The following is a 22,980-nucleotide window of genomic DNA, read 5'->3' as shown; positions in this document are numbered from 1 at the left end:
CTCGATGGGCCTACTGCCCACTAATGGGATTTTTACGTTTTGAATTACACACAGCCCTCGATGGGCCTACTGCCCACTAATGGGATTTTTACGTTTTGAATTCTACACAGCCCCCGATGGGTCTACTGCTTACTAATGGGATTTTTACGTTTTGAATTCCACACAGCCCTCGATGGGCCTACTGTCCACTAATGGGATTTTTACGTTTTGAATTCCACACAGCCCTCGATGGGCCTACTGTCCACTAATGGGATTTTTACGTTTTGAATTCCACACAGCCTTCGATGGGCCTACTGCCCACTAATGGGGTTGATATTCACCATCGTCTGGTTGGACATATTTGCAAGACTAGAAAAGTGCTATGAAATATCCCAATTATTATATAGTTACTAATTAACTTTAAATAGGTACCATTAATCTTAGTTAATATTAAGCTTTGTACGTAATGTGCATATCTAGGACTAAGGGAAAACTAAGCTCCTTTAAGAAACAGTTGCATCTCTCTTGCTGGGTGTCCCTTTTTCATTTATAGAGATATTTCTCCACAGGAACCTATGACAGACATGCAACAGAGTAATGGGTGGATTGCATATTCCTTGACTGAAAGAAGGCCGTCGACATGGTGACGAATAGAAACCTAGGAAGTAGAGAGGAATTTCAAATTTGTTTAAATTACCATAAAACATTGCTAATATTTTCTTATTTAACTAAATTGATACGTCATAATTACACTAATTCCCTGTCACTGTTAAATATTCTTTTATTGGTTTTCTGTCATAATATATATATATATATATATATATATATATATATATATATATATATATATATATATATATATATATATACAGTGGACCCCCGCATAACGATTACCTCCGAATGCGACCAATTATGTAAGTGTATTTATGTAAGTGCGTTTGTACGTGTATGTTTGGGGGTCTGAAATGGACTAATCTACTTCACAATATTCCTTATGGGAACAAATTCGGTCAGTACTGGCACCTGAACATACTTCTGGAGTGAAAAAATATCGTTAACCGGGGGTCCACTGTATATATATATATTGTGTGTGTGTGCGCAGAATAGGCAAAACTGGTCAGTTAGCAAGAACTTACTTAAATTAAGTGCTAACCCCACCCGTGGTACGGTAAGCAAGTTAGGTTAGTAATTAACTAGTTACACCTTTATATCTGGTTATGAATTCAGTCACAAAAAATAGTGAAGCTTTTATGTGGTTTTTCTATTTGTATTACCTCTTGTGTTTATGCATTGTATTTATGAATATTCTGTTTAAAATATTATTGCCGAGTCTATAAGTAGCTAAGTCAGGGGTAAAAAATATTTAATTTAGAAAATCCAGTCGTGGAAAAAAATACCTAGGTAATTATCTTCAAGTATACCTGGAGGGAGTTTAGGGGTCAACGCCCCCGCGGCCCGGTCCTTGACCAGGCTTCCCGGTGGATCAAGGCCTGATTAACCAGGCCGTTACTGTTGCCCGCACGTATTCCAACGTAATAACCACAGCCCGGCTGATCCCTCTTGAAGGTAGCCAGGGGTCTATTGGTAATTCCCTTTATGCCTGGTGGGAGGCTATTAAATAGTCTTGGGCCCCGGACACTTAGTGTTTTCTCTTAGTTTAGTAATGGCGCTGTTAATATTCACTGGGTGTAAGTTGCACTGTCTGCCCAGTATTTTACATTCGTAGGGACTGATTTCTGAGGAAACTGCAGTAATGGCAGGAAAAATGCTATGGTACATAAAATGCATAACTCCCCATAGTGCGCACAAGAGCTGAGAGATGTCCTCAGTGAGGTGATCAAAACTGTCTAACAACCCATCATCACGAAAAATCCAGGATATTTAGTACAGCGTGAAAAAAGAACTATGATGTTCGTATTAAATATCAGATTCATGCCCGAATTTGATGGCTATCTCGGGCCAAAATATTTTCTCGGTTTTGAGAGTTGTGAGAGAAGATAAGTTTACTTTTAACCGTTACGTCCCTTTGAAGTAACATGCAAATTAAATACGGAAGATTTTCAATACGGGTATTTTTTTGGGTTGATAAATTTTCCTTTTAAACTTATTGATTTAATGGAAGGTACTGATGTAACCATTTATAAAGTGCAGAATACAGTGGCACCTCGGGATACGAGCTTAATTCGTTCCTGAAGGCTGTTAGTGCTGATACCGAACGAATTTGTTCCCATAAGGAATAATGTAAATTAGATTAATCCATTTCAGACCCACAAAAACACACTTACAAAAGCACTTACAAAAGCACTTACAAAAATAAACTTACATAATTGATCGTGTTGGAAGCTGCTCGTAACTCGAGGTACCTCTGTATTTGGGTGACAGTCGACTGTGGTGGGTATTATCCTGGGGGTAATGATGGTATACCTAAGAATTTTTAATATTACGTAGTTGTTGAGAATACCAGGACTACTGCTGTCACTGTACTGCTACAGTAACTGCTTCCATTACTGCTTCAATTACTTTAAAAATCACTATCGCTAGTACTATCATCACAATGGCTATCACCATCCTAGTAGTACCAACACAATCATCACTTCTAAAACTACCATCGCTACTATTGTCAACACTACCACCATCACTACTACTGTCTACACTACCATCACTACTACTGTCTACACTACCACCATTACTACTGTCTACACTACCACCATTACTACTGTCTACACTACCACCATCACCACTACTGTCAACACTACCACCATCACCACTACTGTCAACACTACCACCATCACCACTACTGTCAGCACTACCACCATCGTTACTGCCATGAGCATTATCACCGTTATTACTACTGCCAGCACTACCACCATCACTATTGTGAGCACTACCATCATTACTCTCAGCACTACCATCATTACTACTGTCAGCACTACCATCATTACTACTGTCAGCACTACCATCATTACTACTGTCAGCACTACCATCATTACTGTCAGAACTACCATCAGCACTACTGTCAACACTACTACCATCACTTTTATTGTCAACACTACCACCATTACTACTGCTGTCAGCACTACCATCACTACTACTGTCAACACTGCTACCATCACTACTACTGTCAACACTGCTACCATCACTACTACTGTCAACACTGCTACCATCACTACTACTGTCAACACTGCTACCATCACTACTACTGTCAACACTGCTACCATCACTACTACTGTCAACACTGCTACCATCACTACTACTGTCAACACTGCTACCATCACTACTACTGTCAACACTGCTACCATCACTACTACTGTCAACACTGCTACCATCACTACTACTGTCAACACTGCTACCATCACTACTACTGTCTACACTACCACCATTACTACTACTGTCTACACTACCACCATTACTACTACTGTCTACACTACCACCATTACTACTACTGTCTACACTACCACCATTACTACTACTGTCTACCACCATTACTACTACTGTCTACACTACCACCATTACTACTACTGTCTACACTACTACCATTACCACTACTGTCAACACTATCACCATCACCACTACTGTCAACACTATCACCATCACCACTACTGTCAACACTACGACCATCACCACTACTGTCAGCACTACCATAATTACTGTCAGCACTACCATCACTACTACTGTCAACACTACTACCATCAATTTTACTGTCAACACTACCACCAATACTACTGCTGTCAGCACTACCATCACTACTATTGTCAACACTACCACCATTACCACTACTGTCAACACTACCACCATCACCACTACTGTCAACACTACCACCATTACCACTACTGTCAACACTACCACCATCACCACTACTGTCAACACTACCACCATTACCACTACTGTCAACACTACCACCATTACCACTACTGTCAACACTACCACCATCACCACTACTGTCAACACTACCACCATCACCACTACTGTCAACACTACCACCATCACCACTACTGTCAACACTACCACCATCACCACTACTGTCAACACTACCACCATCACCACTACTGTCGACACTACCACCATCACCACTACTGTCAACACTACCACCATCACCACTACTGTCAGCACTACCACCATCGTTACTGCCATGAGCATTATCACCGTTATTACTACTGCCAGCACTACCACCATCACTATTGTGAGCACTACCATCATTACTCTCAGCACTACCATCATTACTACTGTCAGCACTACCATCATTACTACTGTCAGCACTACCATCATTACTACTGTCAGCACTACCATCATTACTGTCAGAACTACCATCAGCACTACTGTCAACAATACTACCATCACTTTTATTGTCAACACTACCACCATTACTACTGCTGTCAGCACTACCATCACTACTACTGTCAACACTGCTACCATCACTACTACTGTCAACACTGCTACCATCACTACTACTGTCAACACTGCTACCATCACTACTACTGTCAACACTGCTACCATCACTACTACTGTCAACACTGCTACCATCACTACTACTGTCAACACTGCTACCATCACTACTACTGTGAACACTGCTACCATCACTACTACTGTCAACACTGCTACCATCACTACTACTGTCAACACTGCTACCATCACTACTACTGTCAGCACTACCACCATCACTACTACTGTCAGCACTACCACCATTATTACTACTGTCAGCACTACCACCATTATTACTACTGTCAGCACTACCACCATCACTACTGTGAGCACTACCATCATTACTGTCAGCACTACCATCATTACTGTCAGCACTACCATCACTACTACTGTCACTACCACCATCACTACTACTGTTAACACAGCCACTATCGCCACTATTGTCAATACTACCATAATCACCACTACTGTCAACACTACCACCATCACTGCTACTGTCAACATTACCATCAATACTACTATCAACACTACCATCATCACTACTGTCAATGCTACCATCATAACTACCACTATCAACACTATCATCACTACCATCATCTTTATCGCTACTAACACTATCATTTCTATTATCACCACTACCATCACAACCATTATTACTGTTAACACCATCATCGCTACCACCATCACTACTGTCAACACTACGCCTTACAACACACAATGTTCGTATCCATGTACATAAACCCTATATTAGGATACACATCACATGTGTCCGGATATGCAATACACATTTCAGGATACATAACATAAGTGTCATAATTCATAATGCATGTCAAGATACATTAATGTTTCCTGACTAATAAAACACACTGGCATATCCTCAATATTCCGTCTTACCTCATTAATGCAAATTTACAATATTAAGTTGTTATCCTTAACTGAACACTATGAATTTACAGTTATCTAACTAGCGAAAGTAAATTTTAAGTGTTTCAGCCGTATTTATAAAGATGCATGAGTGTACAACACGAATTGACGGCTACACGCAAGTAGGAGGTTCGATCAGTGTCCCAAAGAATGCAAGTCTGCCCTAACGGGTTTATCTATATATACAAGAAAGGAAAACATCTTGTTTTCCGTGGGTACAAGGAAAAACCATCCCTATGTTTTCCTTTGACTTGCAGAAAAGTTGTTGGAAAAACAGTACGAGTGGACACCTCACTTAAGATCTCAGGATTTAGTTTAGAAATCTGAGCTTCATACAAGGGAGAAGCCCTAACGATATCGTGAAAGTTAAATGGGAGAATCGGAACGGAAGGACACTAAGGAAGTTCACGGTACGGCTTGCCAGCTTCCTGGTGGCGCTCGAGTCACACGGGATAATGAAGATGGTCTTCGATGGGACCGTTCTTGAGTTGGTCTTTATCCCCGAGAAACTGTAGGTGTAGTGTGTTCCTCACCTCGAGACGAAAGAAAGTCGCGATTTTGATGGGAAAGATTCGGACGATGACAGCTGCTTCCTTCCTCAGTCACGTCGAGCTGAGCGAAAGACTGAAGAATATAGAGAAAATTACTATCTTTCTGATATAGACATCGGCCAGGAAGAAAAAAAATCAGATAGATCGAACATCGATCTGGAAGATTATGATCGCGAAAGCGATGGAGATGTGAGGTTCGAGTCGACCAAATGCCAATATCTGAGTACAATGACAATCCTTAACAAAACTCCAGAAACACCACCACCCTATATAGGAGTTCTCTTACATTATGATCAAGCACTTCCTGTTATTACTGATGATTACTACCCAAGAAACATGTAAGCAGTCCAAATTGTTTTGATTATTCTTCAAGAAAATTTACTGGATTTTTCTCTAACCTTTCAACTTAAAAAGGCTTTAATGGAAAGTGCTGAAAATGAGCGCCAGTTTTTAAAGTTTGGCTTGGTGCTTTATGGTGACTCAAACCTGACTCACGTAACGGACCACAATAACGTCATCTTCACGAGATAAGAGTTAATTAACATGGCCCGAAAACTTTCGCATTAGAAGAGGGGCGCTAGTAAGAGCCTAACCTAGGAAGAAATGGCTGAGAAAGCACGAGAATTTATACAGACGATAAATAAACAAGGCTGCATTAGAAAGGGAATATTAATCGGCAACGACAAGAGTCAATAAGTAACAAATGTCTTTCAGGAGAGATTCATTCCCTTAGATATCCTGCTGGTAATGTCAAAAACCAACCGGCCAAAATTCAGCGAGGAAGATCAGGCTGTGTTTGATGAATACAACAGATTGTATGAGCACAACGGCTGCCTTTTGTATATTACCGTTGACGAAATATCAACGTTACTATCACGGAGGCTCGACACCTTGATGTTTGAAGTATATTTCGTTGTGAAGACAGACTAGGCGCTGTCACTCGACCATGTCGTTGGCCCAGGAGTGCATTTTTATTATGCACAATCAAATGCAGCGAAAAACGAGTATATCTTCACAAATCCAGTAGTGCATCTAGGTGATAAAATGATGTTGATCTTCCGTGTGCTCGATGGTGATTGTGAGAGAAAATGTCTCGACGTCTCCATAAGTCAAAGATTCATTAGTAACGGAGGAGATGAAGTCGTCACGAATCAGAAGCACCAAGTTGAGTGCTGGACTGATAGCAAAACTGACTTCGTATTGGAGTGGAAAATCAACCAAGTTTTGCGGAAGCATAAATGGAAATTTGCCGTAGATAAAAACTGTACGAGAGATAGTTATAATTTGTCTTTCTATGAGAAACGGCAGATTATAGGCCACTTGTTGGGTGGAGAAGAATTTGATTCACAAAACAGTTAATGATTACCTTGTGAGGATGAAAAGATAAAGCAATGATTTGTGAATAAACTGGAACAAAACAGTCCTTTCGAGGGAATTATGAGCCCTTATTTATCATCGCAAGGAGATGTACGTACTGTAGTGAGCCAGTATTGCGAAGGACTTAAGAATGTAGCTTGAAGTATTGTATTTATCATTATTAAAATATATAGGATCTAAGTTGTTGTACTAGTATCTGATACATATTTACTAGGCTGCCAGAATTGTGTTGTCTAGATGTTTGTTTATTGAGTATTTTAGGGGTTGGAAAAATCATTATCTCTAACTAGGCTATTCAATGAAGATCAGAGAAGGTTGCAAGACTGTATGGAGGAGTGTTAAGTAACAACTGTAGGGTTAATGGGAGATGTGTAAGCTTTGTCAGGGAAAGAGTAAACATTGTTTTCTTTACTTACTTTTGAGAGTTAGGATAGCTAAGATTTGTCAGGAAACAGGACAGGTGTTTCCTGATGCGGGTTTTAGTCATATGATGACCCAAAGCTGGAGCGTTTGGTCATCTGACCGAGGCGTTTCGCTAGCCAGCCGGTCCTCCCCTTTAAAAATATGGTAATGATTATAGCCATTAGAGATCACAGACGACCTCTATCTGTTTTGAAAGTACGATTACATACTAGCAGAGTTTTCTGATACTCATGTGATTCTGAATAAAATTAAGATAGTTAAATAGAAGGGTTAGTGTAACATCTGTGATTTTGCATAGTGTAGGAATGTTTTTTTTTTTCCTTTGAGATAAAATATATTTTATTATTTTTATGGGTTTGGGTTATATAAATTAATAATGCTAAAAGTACATCTTGTTATTTCGCAAGTGGTTAGGGAGTTAGTAATAATCTGTTTCAGTGTTATTGATGAATTTTGTGTAGGTTAGTATATAGGGAGTGTGTAGCAGGCAAAGTTTTCACTTAATCATTATGAGAAGACATGGTTTTCTTAATGGTTCAAACACCATTATCTCCGTGAATATTAAAATGGTATACAGTACCGACAGGTTGGTAGGTAAGACACATGGATAAGACAGCCTGGAGAAGAGTTCCGTTCCATAGTCAGACTTTGGAACAGAACTCTTCTCCAGGCTCTTACCCATGTGTCTTGCCTAAACACCATTATCTCCGCCTGGGATTGAGTTGAGCGGATATTGTGTGAGCGTTCAAGATTTGTAAATGACAGGTAAACAACCCGGAAAATGAATAAAAAGGCACAATACCGTGACTGGAACAATATGCATATGATTATCACATGGAATGAAACTTACGCACTTCGACCCTTAGTCGTGCGAAAAGAAGGGAAGGAAAGGAAGCTTCCTTCGCTTCGCGCTTCTGCATGACTAGTTAATGGCCCACTCCGGACCGAAACGTCTTCAAAAGTTTCATTCTCTATACGGGCCCCTCAAGGGAGGTTCCTTGACACTAGCGAAGGGCTCTTAAACTAGGGAATTGGATCTGTGCTCCAGTTCCATGAATTAAGCCTTGAATACCTTCCACAAACACTGTATAATCCTACGGGTTTAGCGCTTCCCCTTGATTATAATTCTCTATGCGGGTTATTTGTGGTAAAGAGTTAAGTGTTATTGCAACTGCAGGCAGCGTAAGGATGAAGGTTAATTGAACAATGGGTGTTTCCAGGTTGCTAGAATGATTCTAGCAAAAATACTTCCTCTGAACGTGTTTGCTTGCTTTTCATCCTATTTTCTGCAACAATGCAAACTGTTGATGTGTTGATTGCAACATGGAAGGTCTAGAACTATCATTCAAGTCCCCAGTGGTTTTTATATATAATGTAGTGCCGAATAGGTAAAACTGGTCAGTTAGCATTAACTCGTTTAAAATTAAGTCCTTTCTAAGATTTTCTCTTATACTTTTAAAGATAGATTTTTTCATTTATGGTAATGTAGAATTAATAACTTTTTACCAAATGATCCTTGGAAAACTTACCTAACCTTATTATAACAAGCGCAATTTAATTTAGCCTAATCTAACTAAATATATTTTAAATAATTTTACAATAAATTAATAAATAATATTTTTCTCGTTAGGTTCAAAATGATTTTTGCGAAATTATTGCATACGCAAATTTTCGTTGCTATTTAAGGCAAAATGGCAAGTTTCACTCAAATGGCACGGCATTATATATATTTTATTTTTTTTTATCACACTGGCCGATTCCCACCAAGGCAGGGTGGCCCGAGAAAGAAAAACTTTCACCATCATTCACTCCATCACTGTCTTGCCAGAAGGGTGCTTTACACTACAGTTTTTAAACTGCAACATTAACACCCCTCCTTCAGAGTGCAGGCACTGTACTTCCCATCTCCAGGACTCAAGTCCGGCCTGCCGGTTTCCCTGAACCCCTTCATAAATGTTACTTTGCTCACACTCCAACAGCACGTCAAGTATTAAAAACCATTTGTCTCCATTCACTCCTATCAAACACGCTCACGCACGCCTGCTGGAAGTCCAAGCACCTCGCACACAAAACCTCCTTTACCCCCTCCCTCCAACCTTTCCTAGGCCGACCCCTACCCCGCCTTCTTTCCACTACAGACTGATACACTCTTGAAGTCATTCTGTTTCGCTCCATTCTCTCTACATGTCCGAACCACCTCAACCCTTCCTCAGCCCTCTGAGATATATATATATATATATATATATATATATATATATATATATATATATATATATATATATATATCAGAAAATCTCGAAACGTTTCTAACATAGATACATATTAAAATAAAAATATGATTACAATATTTATTATTTATGTGTATATTTAAATCATATTGTTTACAGCATACTATATTAAGTTCATTTTTCATAAAGACATATTTACAGGGATGTGTGTGTGTGTGTGTGTGTGTGTGTGTGTGTGTGTGTGTGTGTGTGTGTGTACAATGAATCAGTAAACCTACTAAACAGAGAAAGTGATCAAACCATACCACGGGTGGGGTTTGAACCCGCGATTGATCTCAAAACTCCAGACCGTTGCGTTTTGTTACTCTGATCGCGGGTTTAAACCCCTCCCTTTGTATGGTTTGTTTGCAATCGTGTCATTACGATTTCGTGAGTCAGAGAAAGTGATTATTGAAAGAGAAAATTACTCTTGACGTATAATTTCAAATGAATAAATAACTTCAGCGTCACGATAGCAGTATTTTATGTTCATAATAGTAATATATAAGGAGAGAGAGAGAGAGAGAGAGAGAAAATGAATGAATGTGTAAAGTGTATTCGTTAAAGAGGTAGCCGAAAGCCGTAAAGGGCGTAAAGTAGATTGAAGAGAAGAATTAGGAAATTAGGTAAAGAAGAGGTACAGGTGGGAGAAAGAGAATACACACGTCAAATAATGACACCTTAGAGACTATAGGATAATCTAAACCCTACTTGTTTTATCCTAAAATATTTTGGCTAACGAAATCGTAATGACACGATTGCAAACAAACCATACCACGGGTGGGTATAGAACCCGCGGTCAGAGTCTCAAAACTCCAGACCGTCGCGTTAGCCACTGGACCAGCTAGCTGCAATAAGATTCGTCCAACTAGGTATATTTCTACACCATAGGAAGGTTAGCATAGGCACGACTGTGATCACAAATGCAAGTTTGCCTATGCTAACCTTCCTATGGTGTAGAAATATACCTAGTTGGACGAATCTTATTGTGGCTAGCTGGTCCAGTGGCTAACGCGACGGTCTGGAGTTTTGAGACTCTGACCGCGGGTTCTATCCCCGCCCTTGGTATGGTTTATTTTGGCTCGGTTAGGGATGAATTTTTCATAGCTAGGTTTATGTATATATTGAAAAAGAGTATATTATTAGTTTAGTGGAAAATATCAGTACTGGATATAATTGTTTGTAGTAAAGAAAAAACTTTTCCTAGTTAAGGTTTTGATAGTTAAGGACGTATGTCATTAGTAAAATAGTTAAAAGGGTATATTTGTTTTTTTGTAGTTAACACTTTATTAGTTATGGATAAACTGTTTAGTAGTTACAAGTTTATTTTTTAGTGTTACTATATATTCATACTACAATATATGCAAAATACTGAGAGCAATTGATAGTGGACAGTGGTGGGCAGTGGTGGACAGTGGTGGACAGTGGTGGACAGTGGTGGACAGTGGTGGACAGTGGTGGGCAGTGGTGGACAGTGATGGACAGTGGTGGACAATGATGGACAGTGATGGACAGTGGTGGACAGTGATGGACAGTGGTGGACAGGACGAATGTTTGAGAGGCGAGTCTCAGGGACAACACAGCCAGAAGTTAAAAGACACAGATGTGTCACAAGGATGTCAGGAAATACTTCCTTAGCCTTAGAATGGTAAGAGTTGTGCTCCTTGTAAGTTAAGGGCAAATCATTGATACTTAAGGATGATATTTTAGTTCCTAACAACGTGTTTATTAACAAGTTAAGATGCTTGTTTCAGAAGTTAGTTTTCTTAAATAGCTCATGACGTAATTTTGAATAGAGACGTGTTTCTTTAGTTCAGGACTATTTTTCTTGTAGTTAAGGATATTTTTAGTGCCGTAGTAAAAAAACACATTTTTAGTATTTAGGGATATATTTCTTAGTTAAGAACAGATTTATAAACTAGAGTATAGGTTTGCTAGTTAAGGCTGGATTTTAAAGTAATCTCCCAACATTTCGAGATGGGGGATTATATAAACCAGGGGTAAAATGTGGCAAGGGGGTGAATTTTTTAAGTTTAGGTTTAGTGGGGAAGGTAGATTTTAATAATGAATATTTTGCAAGTAAATAATTGGTTCCAAATGTTAGAGGTATACCCTTAGTGACAAGTTATAAATTATATTTAATAAGGTTATAACAGTGACATGTGGTAAATAGACAATGCGGTGCGGTCTTGACTGGTTCAACGTGTCACCCTTGACTGGGCTTTATCAGCTGCATAGAACAAGAAGTTACAGCTTACATAGAGCATCCTGGGGATGGGAGGTCAGGTGTAGCTTTCATAAACAGTTTGGGCCAATATGAGTTCGGAAGGATGATGCTCAGAGTCACTCCAAGGGGCCTACTGATCCTTTCTTCCAGGTTAAGAAGTGCTATGGGATTTACCAAAGTGGACATACCAATGTTCTGTTTAATGGTATTTAACCCTGTCATTTTCTGAAAACAGTAGCCTGGCTTCGTCTCACATGTGTGGGCGTGAGTATAGTGGTGCTGGTGGCGTTGATCACGATACACCAATAACCAGCACATAGGAGAGAGGAGGAGCTTATGGTGTTGTGCCTTTTTCCTTAACACAGTGATTATTTTACAGGCTTATATGTGTTCTTTTTTGATGTATGGGAAGAATCCTATCACTATGACCGGTATAACTTCAGTCATATCAGTACGGGGCTTCCAATATGGGCTGTGAAGGGTCTCGTGATGTCTCGAATGTTAGGTAAAGGACACAGATGCAACTTAATGTGACACTTTGTGACAATTCAGTCTCCAGGAGCTCAAGCCGCTCACCATTTTCTACCATTCTACCATTATTACTAAATGTCTGGAATGGTTATGGGGGTATTCACAGTCGCTATTGTGTGTTAAATGTCAGACAACCGAAGTAAAAGTACAACACAAGAGCTGTAAAAATATATCTAAGAACTTTCTATCTGATCCAGTTACCAGTCTGTTAATGTTAACCCAAGATGGTACCGGTCATCCTATTGCTGCCATTCCTGTGACCACGTCACTGGAGGTTGTGGGTGAGGCTATCACCTCTGATAACTCTTTTGGTGACATCAGTCACCCTTCAACCACATGAAAAGTTGTAAATGAGGCAGCCACCGCAGCTAGCACACAGCCACCAGTCTGCTTGACCTGGACCTGCCTAGCAATGGGCCAGTAAGCCTGCTGCAGTGTACCTTCTTGCTTAAGTGAAAGAGTCGAGTACATCTGCCATCACTCGTGGAGCCACAGCTAAGCCTACCACCAAACATGTGGCCGCACTCAATGCTCTGGGAGATCCATCCTCACTTGCGACTAGACTGGAAATTGTGGATCAGCAAGTCGTCCACGAGTTACTCAACATCGGAGGCAAATAAATAGCAGAACTCCTGGAACTCGAACCCAAGGCAAACTAGTCTTGGAACATTCATGTTGAAGGCACCATCGAAAGATGCCCGTGTGACCATCACCTGTTGACCTGGCAGGTGGAGAAGACAGGATTTAATTGGGAGTACTTTGCTCCATAGACACACCTAACCAATTTAAATTCTTAGCAGTCTTGTACAAAAAAAAAAATGGACCGTCTCGAGGAAATGGTGACAACTTATGTGAAACCGGGATGACGCATCTCACCACAAAGTCGAAAATGTAAGTGAAAAACTCTCTACTGAGACAGAAACAATGGGAAGTAGAGAAGCCGAGGTGCTTAGCAAACATTGTCTAGGACTTGTGATGGTCCAATATTGAGCGATGGTTAGAGAAAAATGGTTATGACAGAAAGTAAGTGCAAACAATATTGTTTGCTCTTAAATATTTGCACACTTTTGCAAATCTCTTGCATCTAGCGATCGAGAGAGTGGAAGAAACATCTACAATGGATAGGGTACAACTGTTAACATCGAATGTCGCATCAGGAAGTGGTTCCCAACTTCCATCACATTAATGCAACCAAGAATATTAATGAAATTTGATTGAGAGACTGTATACTATGAAATGTACATGTAATTGATGTATAAATTATGTTATAAAAATTTGGCTCATTTATTCAAAGTTCTGCAAAGCCGAGTATACATACAATGTGATGGTATTAGAGTATTTGCAGGCAACTTCTAAATCAAATCTTCAATATTTACGTTCCCCAGTAATCAGTCTGTCTCGTGCTTTAACTGGACCATTTCTTGTGCGAGAAGGAAAATGAAATTCCTTCAGCACAGATAAATAAGATATATGTGTAGCTCTTGGGTATCTGTTGTGGTAAGTCTTCTCAAACTAGTGGTTTTATCAGTCCAGTATAAAGAATAAACTAAGACATGGAAAAAGCAATTTTTTTTTCACAGGGTTTGATGAGGTTAAGGCTCCCTAGCTTTATTGACAAGCTATTTACAGGTTAAGGATTCCTAACTTTATTGACAAGCTAAGGGCTGTTACCTACATCAGCTCATTTGAAAGCATTTTTATTGTTATGAGACATACAAGTAGGGAACAGGATGAAGTTGGAGCCATCTGTGGGCCAGCATTTTCATCTGATCAACTATCTCGTTGACATCATTATGATGTACGAATGTGTTCCATACTCGAGTCATCCTGGGTATATATAATCACAGATGGAGTGATGTTCTGGAGAAGGGTACAGCCAGGGTGAAGTTGCTGCTTTCTGCCCGTCTTGTGGTATAGAAGCTGCTTCACTCTGTCCTCGAAGTGGATCCAAGTGTAGTACTTTGACAATATTGGCCTTGTACATAACAGTAAGGCCACCCACATCCCTCCTATGTTGAAGGCTCTGCTGAAATGACAGATTTACTCTGTCAAGCAGTCGCAGATGAGAGGTTAAGGTTATCAGTCCCTCAGCCCTCAGGATAAAACTGTGACTTGTTTCCAGCCGTTGAAGCTTTTCATGTGACAAACAAGGGCGGAAAATTTGCTTCCGGGTGAACGTGGGGTCGTCTGGAGCCTCCTGGTGGTGGGTGTTACCTGGCAGATCTCCACCCTTCACTGATCTTGAAATGCATTTAGTGTATCCACCCTCGGCTGCCCGGAGGCTTGGCCAGGTTCATCCCGGCTCCTCGGGTGATGGAGAGATAAATTGCTTCATTCTGTAGGGATTTCTGGTGTCAGTTACTTAGGAGAAGATAGGGATTTGTCGAGACTAAGTGGACCACGGGAGTAAAGAGGTGGACGAACGAGAGAGAGAGAGAGAGAGAGAGAGAGAGAGAGAGAGAGAGAGAGAGAGAATGTAATGAGAGAATAAATGAATGAATGGTGACCCCCAAAAGGGCGCTTCCCCATGATGATTATGATGATAATTAATGGAATGAGTTAAATGATTTAATTTGTTGATAAATGTGGAGAAACTGCCCCAGTCATTGGTGCAGATGGTGACAATGTGATCCACATCTCTCGTCTTTCCAAGAGTTTGATGACAAGTAAAAATTTAACTTATTCGTCAAAACTGCGATAATCTTTAACCCCAAGGAAATGAATTAGAGGAAACGTACTTCTTAAGTTTCGTTTACAAGAACAACCGTCTTCAGGCAGATGGGTGTATCAAAGACGACTTAAACCAGAAGTTGTACAACAAGTTCACAGTGTTGGTGCATCAGTGGAAAAATAAAAATCTGTCAATGGATGTGAAAAAAGAGGAAAAAAAAATACCAAAATTCAGTACTACCAAGACTTGTGTATGGGTGTGAGGGACTGATCACCTCGCATTTTGTGTATGTTCTGTCGTCTTCCCATTATGTCCTTGCTTTTGTGTCGATAAAGCCACTGGATGGCGAAACGTCTAAAATAAAGATACCCAAATGTTGCACATGGTTATTTCTTTAACTTATTGTATTGGTGTACTTTAGGGATATTTATCTTCGTACGATAACTGGACAACGATTCTCCTGATGGAGTTTAAATTTTCGAAACTGATGGTTCTTATTAGAAGGTTCGAATTATTTTTGGGTTGTGTAGCTCCCAGTTTGCCGTTTTTCTTGCAGAAATCAATATATTAATTTTCATTTGATTCAGTATGACTGCCTCTTCTGACTGGCCTCAGGTTTTCAGTGCTGGTATTTAATCGCCTTATATACTTATGCCTCTTGAGTTATTCCTTTTGCGTGCATGAAGGTAGAGGGGGCTGGGCTTGTGGGATACGGGAATGCTTTTCGCAAATCGCGGACGATCAAAACACGTCTCGTGTTATGGTTTGTTATTGCACTGCCACATCATTAGGAAACCGTCATTATTCCACCCCATTATCCCTTCTACAGTCTACCTCACTAACATTTACAGTTAATTAGCAATAATTACCAGTCATATTCGGTTCGCACCACCAGTCAGCGACTGTTGAATTTCACCTGATAAAGAGCCTTGTCTCAAGACACTTTCCGTTTTCTGAAGACCGGAACACCATCGATTCACCTTTTTTAATAAACTCCTCCTTATTTATTTTTGCTTTGCAAACCCTCTTGCAGCATTAGTGAGTGGATAGTATACTCCAGCCGAGACCCCGCTATGATCATCATCTTGTAACCGAGATCCCACTACGATCATCTCGTAGACGAAATCCCGCTATGATGATCATCTCATAGACGAGACCCCACTATGATCATCTCGTAGACGAGACCCCACTATGATCATCTCGTAGACGAGACCCCACTACGAACATCTCGTAGACGAAACCCCGCTATGATGATCATCTCATAGACGAGACCCCACTATGATCATCTCGTAGACGAGACCCCACTACGATCATCTCGTAGACGAAACCCCGCTCTGACGATCATCTCGTAGACGAGACCCCACTATGATCATCTCGTAGACGAGACCCCACTACGATCATCTCGTAGACGAAACCCCGCTCTGACGATCATCTCGTAGACGAGACCCCACTATGATCATCTCGTAGACGAGACCCCACTACGATCATCTCGTAGACGAAACCCCGCTCTGACGATCATCTCGTAGACGAGACCCCACTATGATCATCTCGTAGACGAGACCCCACTACGATCATCTCGTAGACGAAACCCCGCTCTGACGATCATCTCGTAGACGAGACCCCACTATGATCATCTCGTAGACGAGACCCCACTACGATCATCTCGTAGACGAAACCCCGCTCTGACGATCATCTCGTAGACGAGACCCCACTATGATCATCTCGTAGACGAGACCCCACTACGATCATCTCGTAGACGAAACCCCGCTCTGACGATCATCTCGTAGACGAGACCCCACTATGATCATCTCGTAGACGAGACTCCACTACGATCATCTCGTAGACGAAACCCCGCTCTGACGATCATCTCGTAGACGAGACCCCACTATGATCATCTCGTAGACGAGAACCCACTACGATCATCTCGTAGACGAAACCCCGCTCTGACGATCATCTCGTAGACGAGACCCCACTATGATCATCTCGTAGACGAGACCCCACTACGATCATCTCGTAGACGAAACCCCGCTCTGACGATCATCTCGTAGACGAGACCCCACTATGATCATCTCGTAGACGAAACCCCGCTCTGACGATCATCTCGTAGACGAGACCCCACTACGATCATCTCGTAGACGAAACCCCGCTCTGACGATCATCTCGTAGACGAGACCCCACTACGATCATCTCGTAGACGAAACCCCGCTCTGACGATCATCTCGTAGACGAGACCCCACTATGATCATCTCGTAGACGAAACCCCGCTCTGACGATCATCTCGTAGACGAGACCCCACTACGATCATCTCGTAGACGAAACCCCGCTCTGACGATCATCTCGTAGACGAGACCCTACTATGATCATCTCACTTAATCCTACATCATAACGTACCCAGAAGCTGGTCTGTACCACTCTTGTCAATGCTCAATATTACCCCACAGGCAGACAAATTAAGATCAATTGATGTGTATATTTCAGTCTCCCAGAAGAGGGTCAAAATATACAGATTAAATTATGTCCTCAGTTTCTCTGTTTGAGCATAATGAAAAGTGTATATTCCTGAGTGTGTGTACTCTAAGAGGTTTGCATTTCCGAATACACAAAGTGTACTTTAATCTCTATTGAGGTAGTAAAACATTATTGACCTGAAATGAATATGTGTATATATCTACTGCAATGACCTTCATCCACTCTACTGGTCTTAAACCTAATGAATTGTATACTATGTATACTATGTGCATGTATGTGTTTGTAAGGGTAATATACATAGGGGCGACCATCAGTAGCTGGAGTAGTCACAGACAGGGCTGCGATTAGTGAACGTTGGATCGAGCCTCAGTGAACCGAAAAGGGAATAAAAAGGCACAAAATTGTGACTGGAACGATACACAAATAATTCGCACCTACTACTATCAATACTACTATTTTACTGCTGTACTACTGTTACAATTACTATTGTTACTACTACTGTTATTACTACTGCTACTGTTACTACTTGCCACTACAACCACTGTTACTATTACTACTATTATTACTACTATTACTACTATTACTACTACTATTACTATTACTACTACGACTATTACTACTTCGATTCTACTACTGCTACGACTACTGTTACTACTACTATGACTATTACTACTGCTACTATTAATACTATTACTACTACTGCTATTACTATTACTATTCTACTATTGTCACTACTCCTACTTCACCACTACTACCCAATCTGTCCCCCCCCGTCTCATATATATCCTGGCTCCCTTCTTTCACGCTTCTATGTCACTAGTTAATGGTCCAAATCGGTCCGAAACGACATCATAAGTTTTATTCTCTTATATACGGGTTGTATATTGATCGAAAAGGGCTTAATGCCTTATGCAATGCAATTAAATATACAATAACATACATAAATATTCGTAATAATAAGTCCAAAATTGCTTTTGTCCATATAATTGGCGATAAAGATAAATATATTAAGCATTTTCTGACAAAATGTCCAATGACTACAAGTCAATTTTAAAATGTTTAGATTTTATTTTCTAATTCTCACAGTTTTGCTGCCCCCTTTTTCTTTCGTTAATTATTTATTATTCTGCTCTGAAGGTGAGACAGGAACTCCGAATTCTTTGATAAATAGATAAATGCTATATTTTCTTTGTCGAAAAGATAGGTTAAAACTAACTTAATGTCAATGAGCAAATTGGATGATATTTTTAAGGTTAGTAAATTATGATGAGGTCTTAGACAGTATTAAGGAAATTGGACACATATGTAACATCTGGATATCTTTAATGCAGACGTTTCGCCATCCAGTGGCTTTATCAATTCAAATTCTAGGATATAATTTGAAAACAGTGGAACTATATACTCCATGTACAGTATTAAGGAATATTTTTTCGTTTTGAGATCGTATTGGATACGTATTAAAATTGAGGTGGTAAGCATTATGTGGGCGGCAATCAGTAGACCTCTGGATATAACTAGGGAGTGAGTAGAGTAGACACAGTTAATTTTAATCCCAATACGTGAGGAGAGTAGACACACAGTTAACTTTAATCCCAATAAGTGGGGAGAGTAGACACATAGTTAACTTTAATACCAATACGTGAGGAGAGTAGACACAGTTAACTTTAATCCTAATACGTTAGTATAGTAGACACATAGTTAACTTTAACCCCAATACGTGGTGAGAGTAGACACACAGTTAACTTCAATCCTAATACGTTAGTAGACACATAATTAACTTTAATCCTAATACGTTAGTAGAGTAGACACATAGTTAACTTCAATCCTAATACGTTAGTAGACACATAATTAACTTTAATCCTAATACGCTAGTAGAGTAGACACATAGTTAACTTTAATCCCAATACGTCCATGTTTTGGATTAAATTCTTCGTGACAGGTTCTGAACAGGAAGCATGAAGTCTTAATGATCCTCGTGTGTAGGTAGGCTTTAGCCTAATTAATGCACCAATATGAGGAAACACTCTCCATACCATAATGACACAGACCAGACTAGTGTTGTTGCCTTCCAATAGATCGACTGGGGTTTTCTCCCGGTATTATGGGTTAAATCGGAGTGAAACATGATCCAGACGCACTAACGTTGACTCATTGAGAAAGGTGCCTCGGATAGTGTATACAGAGATGACTTAGACGTCAGTCTGAAGATTGGCTTCGGGAAAGTGGCAATCTGAACCTCGCCTTTGCTTCCTTCTCTTCTGTCTCTCTTGAATTAGTTGCGTTTACATTTAGGTTGTCAGAACGATGGGAGAAAAGGATCAGATCGGATTATAGGCACAAATTACCCGTTAATAATTATTTGCTTTTTTTTTTTTTGGCTGATATTAAATATTATCTCCCCCGCTTATTAAGACAAATGTTGATGGATTAATGGAACATGCATAATTTCCACTGAATAACTATTAGCCGTCATTATGTAATAAACGGGTTATCAACTTAACCCTTTCTCGATAACGAGTAGAGAAGTTAGCGATGGTATATTACCATTATGATAATATGTATATATATATCGTGCTGAATAGGTAAAACTTGGGATTTTGGCTTAAATAGCAACGCCCTTCTTGCCGAATAAGGCAAAGGAAAATTCGTGTATGCAATAATTTCGCAAAAATCATTCTGAACCTAACGAAAAAAATATTTTATCGAGTCTGTTTATTGCTAACTTATCTAAAATACATTTAGTTGGATTAGGCAAAATTCAATTGCGCTTGTTATAATAAGGTCAGGTAAGTTTTCAAAGGTTCTTTTGGTACAAAATTATTAATTTTTACATTATAAATGAAAAAAAAAAAATCTTTAAACGTATATGAGAAAATTTTAGAAAGGACTTAATTTAAAATAAATTCTTGCTAATTGACCAGTTTTACCGATTTTGGCACGACATATATATATATATATATATATATATATATATATATATATATATATATATATATATATATATATATATATATATGTATGTATGTATGTACCTGTAAAGTATACATTTAACCAAAACGGGATTATTAAACATGAAACCTAATCTCGGTATTTACTGTTTCGATGCCTCTGGTATGAACGGACAGTTTGTAAATTTAACCTGTCGTACTAGTTCGTATGGCAAAAAGAATATTGTAAGATTTACCTTATCCTTCTTGTTCATGTGGCTAAAAATTGGTTAGTCTTACGTCCTTGTCTTACGTGTTCAAAAGATGGAAAGCTGAGAAGATTTACGGTTGTCCGTGTTCTTAAGACGGAATGTTTGTAAGCCGCTGCTGTCAGAGTGGTTTATAAGACATGCTCATAAAGCAGAAAGCTGGTAGGACTTGCATGTTTCCCGTGTGTTAGTAATGCAGAAAGTTCACAAGATTTACTTGTCTTACGTGTAAATAAGACAGGAAGTTGGCAAGATTTACCAGTCTTAAGAACCTAAAACCAAGGTACTCCCATTTTTGCATTTCTAAATATCAGCAATAATACAAGTACCAATGGTTTAATAGATTTTCCATCATACCTACTTAGAAGGATGCATGCGATGCATCAGGGCGTATATATATGATGTATGTCAGAATACAACAGGGCGCTTATCCACTAGCAGTCGCTACCAAAATTGCCTGTCCCGCTGACTCGCTAATCTGACAGCTACCTGTGACCCCTCAGGTCCGCGACACACCTGCAGTTAATCCTGTAATTGATTAGATGGCTTGAAGCTAGAACAGGTGTGTCGTGGAGTTGTAGTTCAGATGGAAGCAGGATTGTTACAAATTTCTCTCTCTCTCTCTCTCTCTCTCTCTCTCTCTCTCTCTCTCTCTCTCTCTCTCTCTCTCTCTCTCTCTCTCTCTTAGACAGGGTTTGACAAGGTTAGGTTAAGGATCCCTAGCTTTATTGACAAGCTATTTACAGGTTAAGGATTCCTAACTTTATTGAAAAGCTAAGAGCTGTTACCTACATCAACTCACTTGAAAGCATTTTTATTGTTATAAGACATACAAGTAGGGAACAGGATGAAGTTGGAGCCATCTGTGGGTCAGCATTTTCATTTGATCAACTGACTTTATCTCGTTGACATAATGATGTACAAATGTGTTCCTTACTCGAGTCATCCTGGGGATTAATGATGTCAGATGAATTGATGTTCTGGAGAAGGGTACAGCCAGCGTGCAGTTGCTACTTTCTGCCCGTCTTGTGGTATAGAAGCTTGCTTCACGCTGTCCTTGGAGTGGAGCCAAGTGTGTTATTTTGACAATATTGGCGTTGTACATAACAGTAAGGCCATCCACATCCCTCCTGTGTTGAAGGCTCCGCTGAAATGACAGATCTATCCAGCAGTCGCAGATGAGAGGGAGGGCAAGCAAACCAAGAAAGTGGAGCATACTCAAGGTGTGAGCGTGCTTGTGCCTCGCACAGAATCTTGCAACACCTACTATCAAGCAGATGCGAGATACGGCGAAGTGCTGTAAGCTTCCTGGCTGCCTTGTTTGCAAGATTTACAACGTGGTTCTTCATGGTCAATTTGGAGTCAAATTTCACCCCAAGGATATCAACTTCTTGCCCAGGTGCCAACACCCTCCCATTCATCCTTACTACTGCACCGGCATTACCATCATGGTGCCTAGAGATCATCATTTGTGTTTTCCTAGGTGAATGTCACTTGCCATCTATTTCCCCAAACAGATATAGCTCTTAACTGGTGATTGATGTAGCTTAGAGCAGCTGGCATTTCTTCTCTTGGATAAGTGAATGTTAGTGTACAATCGTCTGCATATGCATGTGATTCTGGGATGAGATGAAGAAGGTCGTTGAAGTAGACATTTCATAACAATATGGGTCTCAGCACGCTTCCTTGTGGAACACTTGCCCAAATAGGATGTCTTGTTGATTCTGTTCCATTGAGAACTTCCCTTAGAGATCTACCATGTAGGTAATCACTGAGGAGACAGCATAGAGCTTGCAATTCACAGAGCTTGCAGTTTCCTTAAGAGGCCCTGGTGCCACACCCGGTCGAAAGCACCAGTAATGTCCAGTGCTACCACACAGCTGACTTTGGATTCATCCAGTGACTGGTGCCACTTAGTGGAGAGGCTTAACAACAGGTCAGCAGCA

The sequence above is a fragment of the Cherax quadricarinatus genome, chromosome 87, assembly GCF_038502225.1.
Source record: "Cherax quadricarinatus isolate ZL_2023a chromosome 87, ASM3850222v1, whole genome shotgun sequence".
Classification (NCBI taxonomy): Eukaryota; Metazoa; Arthropoda; class Malacostraca; order Decapoda; family Parastacidae; genus Cherax; species Cherax quadricarinatus.
The sequence above is the reverse complement of the archived record's forward strand: the minus strand, read 5'-3'. Positions refer to the sequence as shown.